This window comes from Schistocerca nitens, chromosome 2, assembly GCF_023898315.1.
Source record: "Schistocerca nitens isolate TAMUIC-IGC-003100 chromosome 2, iqSchNite1.1, whole genome shotgun sequence".
Classification (NCBI taxonomy): Eukaryota; Metazoa; Arthropoda; class Insecta; order Orthoptera; family Acrididae; genus Schistocerca; species Schistocerca nitens.
The window spans coordinates 1055020265-1055034443 of record NC_064615.1 but is presented as its reverse complement, the minus strand read 5'-3'; positions in this window follow the sequence as shown (position 1 = coordinate 1055034443).

Sequence of the window (14179 nt, the reverse complement as noted above, 5' to 3'; positions counted from 1 at the left end):
TTAGGATTGAAGGTCACCAAGTAGATTAAGTTTAGTAATTCAGCTACCTAAGCAGTAAAATAACTTGTGACGGACGGAGCAAGGAGGGCATCAGAAGCAGAAGAGCGATGGCAGAAAGTGCATTATTGGCCAAAAGAAGGCTACTAATATCAAAAACAGGCCTTAATTTGAGGAAGAAATTTCTGAGAATGTCCGTCTGGAGTACAGCATTTTTGACTACATCCCCGTCAAATAAGAAATTAGTTTTTCTTCTGTATTTGCGCTGTCTTACTGTAGACAGTGGGCAGCCAAATCCACTTTAAATGTGAGGTCTGCAATCTATTCCGAATGTTCTAATTTTTATTTTTGATCTTTTTCCCCCCATTCTTTGAAAATAGTGCGTTTTAATTCGAAAAAGCGTTTCAGGCAAGCCCTTTGCCTTAGACAACATACTTTGTAGTATTTTACATATAGAATTTCCGTATTCTTCTTTCAGTTCCATCGAAGAGTGGAATAACGCATGTGACTTCAGGAATTTTACTAGTCGTACAAAAAATTCCTTCATATGCTCTATGCCCACAAATGTAGCACCAAGTGCTTCTTGATGTAAAGAACAAAGAATATCATTTGTAGATTGTTGTAGTTTTTTGCTCTTTCACTGTCAACTAAATCTTTAAGTTTTTTTCATTATTATTGTAATGTCGCTTCATAGCAAATTTGCAGCATCTGTCGATTCTGCGACTGCATAATAGATATTGATAATTCTCATGTTTCTCTTCTATCATTCTCATTCAGTTTAAAGGACTTGTGATGATAGAGCGTTAGACTGCCTCTTTTTGTACAAACTGCCACTAGACCTGTTAACGTCCTTCATACTTCAAATAAGTATGGAATGGCAACTACCACTGACATCACGATTCTGCCAGACTGAAGAGATAATGACAGAAGCTGAAGAAATGAATTAAAATTAGTGGCATGGCTAGAACTTGAATCTAGGTCTCTTTTCTTACTAGGGAGGTGTGGTAGCCATTACACCACTGCAGCAATGTACAGTAAATAACACACCTGCATGAGCTACTGCAGTCCAGTGCCCTCCCTAACCCAAACTGCAATTCACATTTTCAGTGTTAGGGAGGGCACTGGATTAGGGTAGATAGTCCAGGTGTATTACCTCTGATGCTGCATGCTGTAATAACTAGCCCACCTGCCTAGTATGCAAAGAGACCTGGGTTCACGTCCTGGACATAGCACCAATTTTAATTCGTTTTTTCATCTTATATCATTATTGTGAATAAAGATGAAACTAAAATGTTTCAAAGGAAAAAAAAAATTCTATCAGAACTGAAAGAGATGTTGTGCCGACCAAAACTGCCACATTGCAAGACTGATAAATATCGAGTGAAGCCAAAACAAGCTGAGCCTCAGCTCACACATGTCCTGCACACCTAGTTCTTAAGCTCTTTGGCACGCTGTATGGACTAAGCTGCTTGAGATATTTGCATTTACTACGCAAAGATATTAAAACCATATTTTGCTGTTACTGGTATAATTAAGAAATTTGTGCTTATTTGCCATCTAATCTGAGGTTTCTGATCTAAGCTGATGCTTGGGCACGACTATACTCCAATATTCACTGTCAGTTTCATTGCACAAAGACGTTTAATTGTTAATATGAATATTCCGCAATTGGTTTACATGTACCTAGTCTCACTTTAGTAAATACATTTTACATACATATTTTTCTTTTTTCATGTTACTTTTCATAAGTACGTGTTTTGTCTGCTTCACAAGTGTAATGAGTCTGCGCAACACAGTTGCCGTTATTCACAATTTTACAAAACATTACACCTCAGTTGGGTGCATATGTACTATTTACTTGATCTCTGTTGTTAGTTTTGTTCAAAAGATGCTTAAGTAGAATAAATAACTTCTTCACACATTTATTATTAGTATTAGTGTTATTGGTGCTGTTGTTATTGTTAGCAGCGCGGAGTGGCCGTGCGATCTCAGGCGCATTGTCACGGACTACACGGCGCCTCCCGCCGGAGGTTCGAGTCCTCCCTGGGGCATGGGTGTGTGTGTTGTTCTTAGCATAAGTTAGTTTAAGGAGTGTGAAAGTCTAGGGACCGATGACCGTAGCAGTTTGGTCCCTTAGGAATTCACACACAATTAAACATTTTCAACATTTGTGTTATTGTTATTATGCAATTTATTACTTTTACACACATGCTTATTCACATACTTCCAAAGCAGTATCTTCTCTCAGTAAATCTAAGATAGAATCTAATCATTCACATTTTCTGAATACAGTGCATAACATTACTTTTTAGCAGATGATTTGCTATTATGTTTCACTAAGATAATAGGTTTCCTTATACCTGTTATACCAGTATATACACCAATATTGAATAACTCAACATTGTACTTTTGTACAGTTGCGATGTTTTACGTGTAACTAGTTTAAAGTGTGTTCCTCACAGTTCTTTCTCATTGACTACTGATAAATTAATAATTAATTAACTCTGTAGCTAATGAATAGTCAGTTGTTAATTAGTATTATTACAATGGTTCAATTCTTGTTTTTAATTCTATCAACTTTTAATCTTAGCTTTATTTGAAAAGGCTTAATTTAGGTTACAATACAAAATTTCTAGCGTTAACGTTCACATTCCTATAGTCTTTAAGATCAAAGATTATTCTATGGGACATTAATTGTATCCTGTGCTAAAATAGGGTTATTGATTTAAAAAGTAATATTGAAGATGACAACAACGCCTTTTAGTAAGCTACTTTTGTATGAACCATGTTATGATTGGAATATAAAAGTAATTTCTCTCTACTTTAATAATTTCAAAGTGTAACACTGGTGTACAGTCTGGATGAATGTTTGTACATGTGATAACAAAAGTTGCAATATTCATGGTCAAATAGTGCTCTAGTTACGACGGTACTTCATGATTTTTATCTACTTATTATGAGAAGCCAAAGAAGATCGCCAACAGGAAACATAAAAAGGAAATCAGTGATAGGCTCCAGAGGAGCTGTAAGAGATGAAAGTATACTTACACTATGATTCTTCCACTGTGCTTTGTGTGTTCCATAATATACTCCACGTTTTCCTTGTCGACGTTTGATAAGCGTATGCATTCATCTGAAACAGTAAACTAGGTGATACCTAAAGCAACTTTAAGCAGAATCATAATCTTTATTTCACGATGATGTTGGACTTAACTGCTTCCAGAGCAAAACGGATAGCTAGGATGCCTTGAAAGTCATGCTACTTATCATCCATTAACATTTCACTTCATTAGAAACAACGACGAGGAACGCAGACGTCCACTTGGAATCGAGTTAGCGGTGTTACTAAGGACGCTGAATAAGCTGTTGTGACTTGTCTTCTGACAATGGCCTGGAAGTCTTATTCATTTCAATTTTTTATCGCAATTGGGATTATAATTGAATGGTAGTTACTAAAACTTAGGAAGTAAGGGAACAAGTTAGCAGTTGAGAAGAAGCAAGTGGTCGTTTCCATATTACTGTATCGCACAGGGCATTGAGACTCCTCGCGGGCCAACCCAAAGGCGTCATCTCGGTTGCCTCGTCAGTGGGCGTCAAGCGGCGAACCAACGTACGGCTGAACTGTCGTCCGATCTGGCTTACAGGTGGTGACAACGTCGTCGTCTTGCTTTGTGACGCCTGTCGCGTGGGTGTTCATTCTGCCCGCTGAGTTTCTGTGTCGGCTGGCCAGCTCGGCAACTAGTGTCTACTGGGGAATCACTCGGTGGATCCACTTACAGAGCTGACGCCTACTGTTAGGAAGAGCGTGAGCGGTCAGCAGGCTGCAGCCAATCTTTGACGACCACCAATATACCACCAGTTCATTGCTTAACTACTGGAATTAGAAATATTTAACTCTTTAATAGAAATGCCTTTTACATATTTCATCTGACATCATATATGTTCCAAAACAAAGATAAATATTGTGTTCAACTGATTCGGTAATAGTTGGCCCGAGTGGCCGTGCGGTTCTAGGCGCAACAGTCTGGAGCCGAGCAACCGCTACGGTTTAGATTAGATTAGATTTACTTTCATTCCAATTGATCCGTAGTGAGGAGGTCCTCCAGGATGTGGAACATGTCAGAAAAACAACAATACATGACAAATATTTACAACTAAAACAAATAAGCTAATGTACCATTCCACAGGTCCCAAGTGGAATGATCGTCATTTTTTAATGAACACTAAGAGTCATTTTACAAATACTAATGCACTGAATTTAAAATAAAAAAGTTTTTTATTTATTTATAAGGTAATACAACTACTGTAATACTTATTTACAATGAACACATTACTGCACTGAAATGGTGCAGAAGTTAGATTATACTAACACACACACACACACACACACACACACACACACACACACACACACACACACAAATTTTCAATGAACACATTACTGCACTGAAATTGTGCAGAAGTTATGTTGTACTTATATACAAATCAGTTGGTTTTACTAAGAAATTCATCAATGGAGTAGAAGGAGTTGGCCACCAATAAATCCTTTAGGCTTCTCTTAAACTGAATTTCATTGGTTGTTAAGCTTTTTATGGCTGCTGGCAAGTTATTGAAAATGTGTGTTCCTGAATAATGCACACCTTTTTGTACAAGACTAAGTGACTTTAAATCCTTGTGAAGATTATTCTTATTTCTAGTATTGATTCCATGAATTGAGCTGTTGGTTTGAAAAAGTGATATATTTTTAATGACAAATTTCATTAAGGAATAAATATATTGGGAAGCAGTAGTTAGTATCCCTAGTTCCCTAAACAGGCTTCTGCAGGATGTTCTTGAGTTCACACCACATATAACTCTCACTGCACGTTTTTGTGCCCGGAAAACTTTAGCTTGGCTTGATGAATTACCCCAAAAAATAATCCCATATGACATTATGGAATGAAAGTAAGCATAGTATGCCATATTTTTCATTTTTATATCCCCTATGTCTGACAAAATTCGCATTGCAAACAGAGATTTGTTAAGACGCTTCAGCAGTTCTGTGGTGTGCTCCTCCCAGTTGAATTTATTATCAAGCTGTAAGCCCAAGAATTTAACACTGTCCACTTCTTCTATCTTCTTGTCATCGTATGTTAGACATATACTCTTGGGACACCCCTTACAAGTTCTGAACTGCATGTAGTGTGTTTTTTCAAAGTTTAGTGACAAAGAATTGGCTAGGAACCAGTGATTAATGTCCACAAATATTTTATTGGCTGATCTTTCTAAGACTACATTTGACTTGCTATTTATTGCAATGTTTGTATCATTGGCAAACAAAACAAACTTGGCATCTGGTAATGTTACTGATGAAAGGTCATTGATATACACAAGAAAAAGTAAGGGCCCCAAAATGGAACCTTGTGGGACCCCACATGTAATTAGTTCCCAGTTGGATGAGGCCTGATAGCTTGATACATGTCTCTTTCCTAATAACACCCTTTGTTTCCTGCCAGAGATATAAGATTTGAACCATTTTGCCGCATTTCCTGTTATACTATAATATTCTAGTTTACTTAAAAGGATATTGTGATTTACACAGTCAAATGCCTTTGACAGATCACAAAATATACCAGTTGCCTGCAATTTTTTGTCTAATGAATTAAGCACATTTTCACTGTAAGTGTAGATAGCCTTCTCAATATCAGAACCTTTTAGAAATCCAAACTGTGACTTTGACAGTATGTTATTTGAGATAAGATGGTTATAAAGACGACTGTACATTACTTTTTCGAAAATTTTTGAGAATGCTGGCAACAGTGAAATTGGACGGAAATTTGATGCTATTTCTTTATCTCCCTTCTTAAACAGTGGCTTAACTTCAGCGTATTTCAGCCATTCAGGAAATATTCCACTAATAAACGACTGGTTACATAGATAGCTTAATATGCTACTTAGCTCAGAATCACATTCTTTAATTAACTTTGTTGATATTTCATCATACCCACTAGATGTTTTTGATTTTAAAGATTTTATGATGGACATTATTTCTGTTGGGGTAGTGAGGGTCAAATTCATATTAAGGAAGTTACTTGAAATGTCTGGTCTAAGGTAATCCATAGCAGCTTCTACCGAACCTGACAACCCCATCTTTTCAGTAACAGTTATAAAATGTTTGTTAAAAAGTTCTGCAACACTATACACATCTGTCACCAATGTATCATTTACTCTTAATGCTATCTGTTCCTCTTCATGTCTGGTTCTACCGGTCTCCTCCTTCACTATATCCCATATTGTCTTTATTTTGTTATCTGATATGACTATCTTTTCCTTGTAATATATTTGCTTTGACATCCGTATTACAGTCTTTAATATTTTGCAGTATTTCTTATAATGTGCTATAGCATCAACATTGGAAATGTTTCAGAGTGACAGATACAGTTTTCTTTTTGTTTTACAAGATACCCCTATTCCTTGAGTAATCCATGGCTTCTTTGTAGACTTTGCTCTAACCTTGGTAAGTTTTGGGGGAAAGCAGTGTTCGAATAAGGTAAGCACTTTATTAGCAAAAATGTTATATTTTTCATTCATGCCATGAACGCTGTAAACATCAGTCCAGTGAATGTCTCTGAGGAGTGTCCTAAAATAATCAATTTTTGGCTTACTGATTACCCTTTTGAGCTCAGATTTAACAGATTTTATATCCTGTTCAGTATTAACATTTAACAGAAGGAACTGCATGTCATGGTCTGAGAGGCCATTGACTATTGGTTTTGTAATATAATTTTGTTCATAGGACTTTTCTATAAAGATATTATCAATGGCTGTTTGTGAGCAAGTGGCTATCCTAGTGGGGAACTTTACTGTGGGAATTAAGTTGAATGATAGTGTTACTAACTCAAACAAGTTCTTATTGGGAGAGTCTTTAAAGAAATCTACATTGAAATCACCAGCAACCACTATTTCTTTGTTTTTGGTTGTTAAATGGGCCAGTACAGCTTCAAGGTGGTTGACAAACAGATTAAAGTTACCTGCAGGTGCTCGATATACACTTAATATTATGAAGGATTTTTTGTGAAATTCTAATTCTGTTGCACATGCTTCCATATGCTGTTCTAGGCAAAATTTATGAATGTCTATGTTCTTAAATTTATGACAGTTCCTGATGAATGTGGCAACTCCTCCTTTCTCCATTTCTGATCTACAAAAGTGAGATGCTAACCTAAACCCTGTAACACTTAAAAGTTCTATACCAGTGGTCACATGATGTTCAGAGAGGCAGATTATGTCAGCTGGGTTTGAAGACTCTAATTCATCTATGCAGATAGTTAATTCATTAATTTTATTTCTCAGTCCTCGAATATTTTGATGCAATAAAGATAGCTGACATTTCTCATTGACTGAGTTAAAATTGGGTGGAGTTAAAATATCTGCTGACAGTTGAAAATTCTTAACCAATGGCTGTTTATGCTGATGTAATAAGCTGGAATTATGTTTTTTGATTTCTTTCTCAAACTGAAGATTTGTCTCAGTTCTAACCTCTCTTAAAATTTGCTTTCTTTCTGTCCTCCCTACCCTAAAAAAGGGTCTTTTCTGAATACTATAACCACTGGTATTTTACCACTCATGACAGTGCCTCCCCCCTTTAACTTTCCTGCTATTTCCCCAGCCAATTTACCCTTCCCCTTCCTGTTGAGGTGAAGGCCATGCCTAGTATAATCCCACCTACTGAGAGAATCAACAGGAACCACACCAATGTGTGACCCCGCACCCAACGTGAGCAGCCGTTCCAGCTCCAAATTAACTCTCTTGACAGAAGAGTTCAAATGAGGTCGGTCATGGCGCCCAAGAACAGATACAAACTCAACACTAGTATGCTTCGATGCTGATGCAATCTTCACCAGGTCACACTCTATACTGTACCCAGGATCTCTGTCAATACTGTTACCTGCCCCACCCACTATAACCACGGTGTCTTCCTTAGTGAAATCTTTGCAAAGTGATCCTAAATCCTCTGTCACCTGCTCCAGACCAGCACTAGGTTTAAAAAAATTGGTGACCTGGTATTCTGATCCTAGTTCATCCTGCAAAAGTTGGCCAACACCTCTTCCATGGGAACTACCTAACAACAACACTTTCTTTCTCTTTACTGATTTCCCTACATTCTTACTTTTCAATTTGCTGCTGAAAGTTTGTTGTGCCCTGTCTACACCTGCAACTGCTTGAGGCTCACCAGCTTCTAACTGAAGCAACAGGTCAAATCTATTTTCCACATTCACCATAAAGCTGTCAGACAAAGTTCTAGGCCTGTTCCTCCTGTTGCCTGTTGCCACTTCCCACCTCTCTTTACCCTTCTCCCTCCTTAACCTGTCAAGATCTCCCCTGGCCTTGTCTAACTCAGCCTGAAGGGCGGCAATTTTCCCCTCCTGTTCTAGTATCTTCCTATCTCTACTACAAATCCTACAAAACCACTGATGAGTCTCATTTACTTCCCCTATTCCCACGCCACTACAGTCACCCACATGGAAAAAACTACAGCACCCATCACACCAAAGCCCCGACCTAACAATTCTACGGCAAGTCAAGCACTTTTCACTCATGATAAACGTAATAGTTTATTAAGAATAAGTCAGTTAAATTACAGATAAACACGAAAATATGGTTACACAAATTTGGCCTATACGCAACTGTTTACGCAACTGTGTGTAAACAAAAACAAAAGTGCAAAGTTTCTGAAACAACAACTTAAACTTTACGCTACTTTCCGGAAATGCTAGTTAAATAATGAAGAGGTACGCTAAGTTAAATTGCTGGAGAGAGCAAGGAACAACTAAACGAAATTCTATAGATTTGCTTCAGCAGAACGTAAACAGAAAATACGACTGTACGGTCTTTTCGTGTTTTCTGCTATATTACGTAAAGAAAAATGAAACCTTTAATGGTAGACTTAAACGGCACACGGTCGCAGGTTCGAATCCTGCCTCGGGCATGGATGTGTGTGATGTCCTTAGGTGAGTTAGGTTTAATTAACTCTAAGTTCTAGGCGACTGATGACCTCAGAAGTTAAGACACATAGTGCTCAGAGCCATTTTGATTCGGTAATATATTGCGTAATCTTCGACTCTGAACAGTCACTCAATAGTTACGTTAGTCGTAGTCACTTTTGTAGTACTAGTATACTTTTACCCATGGTAAGACTTGTAGTACGATGAGACGCAGCAAATATCTTTCCTAAATACTACCCTAGCACAGATCACAGAATAAAAGAATTTATTTTCCAAAACGATGAAAAATATTTGAAACAAGACGTGATATGAACTCATATTAATTCTTGGTTACAAACTGAACCGCATTTTTTCTAATAGTACGATCTGAAACAATATATGAGTCTGCATATTTTTTATTTAAAACTGTTGTAATAGTGAAAACTTTACGTTTCAGAGTGGAAACTACGCAAGTGAATGTCTCGACTCAAGTACTAACCTTGCTACAAAATTTTCAGTGAGCGCAAGAGCTTTTGTTGAAGAAGTTGGAAATCCAGAAATAGAACCAGTACACGAGATGAAATTGCCGCCACCTCCATTTCCGAGTTTCGAGGAGAAAGATGGAGTCGTGACTGAACTGCTTCGCCAGCTTTGAATAAAACTTCGTAGTCCATGGAATAACTACCGACACAAAATCGAAAGCTTTTCTACTTTTATGTACTGGCGCAGATATTGATAAGCTTATACAGAAACTTAATCTAGAAGTAGACCACAGTACATCAACATATACAGTTAAAAAATAAGTTTGCAAAGTACTGTGACCTGCAAACTAATGTAGCTGCTGCACAATATAAAGGGCCATCAGGAAGTTTCAGTTTGACGCTGTTGCTGCAGCATACATACAACGCAGAGCGACTGCAGACATATATGCACCGACAGTGTGGGGCGGAGGCGCCTTCTGCAACAGCCTGAAAACTATTTCTGTGGTCGTCCAGAAAACGATGAAGAACATACTGACCTTAGTTTCCAGTACGCAACTCTACTTTCTTGTCTAGCGCACTGAAATAAATATTTCTATTCTCTACTTACCCAGTGGGATCAGGAACTATGGTTATAAGCGAAGATTTTGAGCTCTAATTGACAGATACATTTGATAAACTTTCACAGGCACAACATAGTAATATTCCCGATGGTAACAATAATAATTATAAGTATGGCATCTGTATCATAAACAGCACTATGTACAGTTCAGAGGTGACCTCTACGGTAAGTTCCCATTAAATGGTCTTTCGCCCTAAGTTCTGATAATCTAAGTTAATTGCTCGCCACAGAAGTGGAAAATAAAACCACTTACCACCCGGTTTTGTTAACATTACGGGCGGCACACAAACAGTTACTTCCGCGAAATGTAAGCGATCCAGGACGGTGTACAGTCCTCGCGAGTTCACTTTGTGCTTGTTCGGAACACATGCACTTCGTTGCAGTCTCGCTGTGACGTCACCCGAGACAGCGCTTAAGCCGGCGTTTAACTGACACGGACAATATGGTAGCTGGGTGCGAAGTGACATCTCATCACTGCCTCTCAAGCCAAATTTATATGTGGGCGCAGCGGACGAACAAGGGAACACCTGCTCTATGCGCCCGGTAGTAGTCTCTAAATGGTCGCTTTCTCCGACACTAAATATATTGTAAAACCGTTGTGTATTAATTTGGAATTTTCGTAATATATGTATGAATGGAATTAAGTTAGTTAAAATCACAGAAAAAGATTTCGCTCAACTGCATCTTAAAATTTTCTGTCTAGAAATTGAAGAACGGAACCGACAGTAGAACATTACCTCTGAACTACTGTAACGTCTAGTAAGAAACAAAAACAACATATTATGTAGTAATTAGAAAATTAGATGTATCATATTGTGTCATTGTGTAAAATTATGTATTTTTTTTATTATTTATTTTTGAGAACGTCTGCGTCGGCGAGTAATAAAACCGCCACAGAAGATAAATGTTGAACAGAGATTACAAAAGGAACTAGTATATAATGCGTGATGTAAATTAAATTCTTTGTCTTCTTAATCTGGAAGTTGTGAGAGTAAGATCTCCTGTTGTTGTCGTGGAGAACGCGAATGTAGCATTCTTTTGTCGAGACTGGGAAATGTACGCCATTACGTGTGAATTCACACAGGTCTGTAATCAATGAGATATTTAAATGTTTTAATAGAGTTGTTTAAATGAAAACTTGTATTATTAATTGTTAAAGCTTGCTTGCCTATTATCCCATCCTGTTGAGACATTTTTCAGTTATATAAATATTATCTGTGGTGCTGAGCTGCGTGGAGAACGAAGAGCCGCTGCCGCGGCGTATTTAAACGACTTACAATATAGTCGAGCATACCGCAAGGAAGCGGTAAAATAATAGTAAAATAATATTATTTCTTTTAGCTCCCAGGCTGGCAGTGAAGATCAGCAGATTTTATGATGTGTTGCAGGTTGACGCGGGCTGCTGATAGGATATAATTTACAGTGCAAATAATTTAATGTACCTTCAAAATCTGATAGTAATCTTGCTGTGCTCCGTTCTGATCTGGCAAATTTTATAGTGATAACGTAATTTTTTTTATGAGAGTCTCATGTTCTTGGGCTAGTCGTGGTATGAAATAGTATTTCACCAAGAAATAAAATCCACTGCGAACTTGTGTTTTTGAACGATCATACGAACTGTAACATCAGTGTTCATTAAAAGTAATTTCAACTTTTAATAACTATGAAGTAGGGAAGTTATATTGATCCTTAGCATGAGTTGCAGTTAAGAAAAATCGTTCTTTAAATTGTAGGCCAGATACAGAACAATAAGACTTCCATAGATACATTTTATTTTGCAAAAAGGTAACGATGATAAAGAAATTCAAAGCACAGCATTGTTAAAAGTATTTCACGTAACTCTTTCCATATATGCGTTGTTACGCCAATAATCAAAAAATAAATAAATAAACCAAAGAGCAACAATTTAAAACAATTCGAGAGAGTAGTGACGTGAAACTACATCTCTAAGAGACCTTGTATTGATCGTTATTTACATCAAAGTCTTGACACTTGTTATAGCTTTATTATTTAGGAGGGTGTAATCAAGTGCTGTAATCAGAACTTTCTATCATTATTATAAATAATACTTAATCTACAAGAAATAAGGACTTTTTTGTTCCAAATCTAGTTTTCAGTAAATTACTTCAAAAACTGTTAGAGGTAGCTAAATTGGGTCTTGTAGTTACTGTTTATAAGTTTAACTGAAGCTTCATAAAAGTTTTTGGCTTTCTAGCTTTATCATTTAGCTCATTTATGTTTCGTAAAAACGTTGGTTCTGACTACAATTTTGTTTCCATCAAGTTGAAACTTGTAGCAGTTGATTTTGACATACATTTGCACATTCTGACCAATTACTGGTTTTCTTGCTTTCTTATTAGCACCACTTATTTTTTTCTTTAGAAACTTGTATTTAGGGAAAGATATTCATCCTATCACTCTGACACTCGACAATTTAAACATTAATAGCCTATACCGAAGCATATGTTGACAAAGTTGGGAAAAGCTACTTTAATTTTAATTTCATTCTTAAATTATGGCGCAATACTTGTGTGTTACGTGTAGACGCGTTCTGGGGACGTGATGCTACCAGCAGTGAACTGTGGCAAGTCCCGGTACACTCGCTCGCCTCTGTATCTCTCAAATGAGGCTGCGCGTGTTACGCCACAACATGCAGACAAGGTGTTAGTGTGGCATTTCCGTCTTTCCAACGAGCGTGCGATACATGGGGAAACGTCAACAATGGCGACGTTCTTATCAAATTCACAAAAACAGTATGAAAGTGCATTTCTTCTTTTCTTGGCAGCCGAAGAACGAACTCTTGTGGACTTGCCTGAGAAAATGAAGCATGTGTATGGCGCAGCATATACGTCGAAAACCACCATTGTGGATGGTTGCGCTAAGTTCGGTGCTCTTCGGGATTCGGCTTAAGACGTCTGTCGATCTTGGAGGTCAGCCCCAACTGGGAAATATGAGCACCCGCCTTATATTCCTGATCCTTTCCCACGCGATTAACACTCGTTTGGCATCATAGACAGGCCTTGAAGGATCGACGATGCCTGCCAGCCGATGACATGCGCTATAGGTACTTAAGGACGCTCAGTATGGTGCGTCGGTGGGATGATCGAAAACTGCTCACAGCGACTTTGTCTGTTCAGAATATCGATTCTAGACTGTACGGCCTTCGAATGGAAAATTTTTAATGCACAGTTACACTAACAAAAGCGGGCAATGAATTGAAAAGTTGCAAGGATTAACATGTGACTTGAAATTTCAGTGCCTTAATGGTAAGAGTTTGTAGTCAAATGCTGATTCGCTAGTGAGGGACATGAATTTAGTTCAATCTCCTGATGAACGTTTGATAAATGATTTGTTGAGATTGAACATCCCCTGGCCCCAGCCCCGTCAGAAACAAGTCTGAGAATCACACGCCCCCCTTGAGCAAACGCCATCTGCATGCGACACAAGATCCTCCGGTAGCCTGGCTACCAAAGAATAGTCGAGACGAGAGCACTCACTCTACCAGGGAAAAACGAAGGCCGGAATAAGCCGAAAGTCTGCAGTGCATACCAAGAAAACAGTTCCAAAATATGTTACGCTCAAGTATGAAGCGTTTAATTACTAAGAACGGTAACAATTGCGGTTTTCAGAATACAAAATAATACACATGTTATAAGAAAGGTTGTAAGGTTTAAGTTTTAATGTTGAATGTAAATTGAACGTTAATGGCACACACACAATACACTGAAACGTCACAGAAACTGGCATAGGCATGCGTATTCAAATACAGAGATATGTGAACAGGCAGAATACGGTTCTGCGCTCGGCAACGCCTATATAAGACAATAAGTGTCTAGCGCAGTTGTCAAATCTGTTACACCTGGTACAATGGCAGGTTATCAAGATTTAACTCAGGTTGAATGTATTGTTATAGCCGTCGCACGAGCGATGGGACCCAGCATCTCCGTGGGGATTTTCACGTACGGCCATTTCACGAGTGTACCGTGAATATCAGGAATCCGGTAAAACATCAAATCTCCGACATCGCTGCGGCCGGAAAGAGATCGTGCAAGGACGGGACCAACGACGACTGAAGAGAATCGTTCAACGTGACAGAATTGCAACCCTTCTTCAAATAG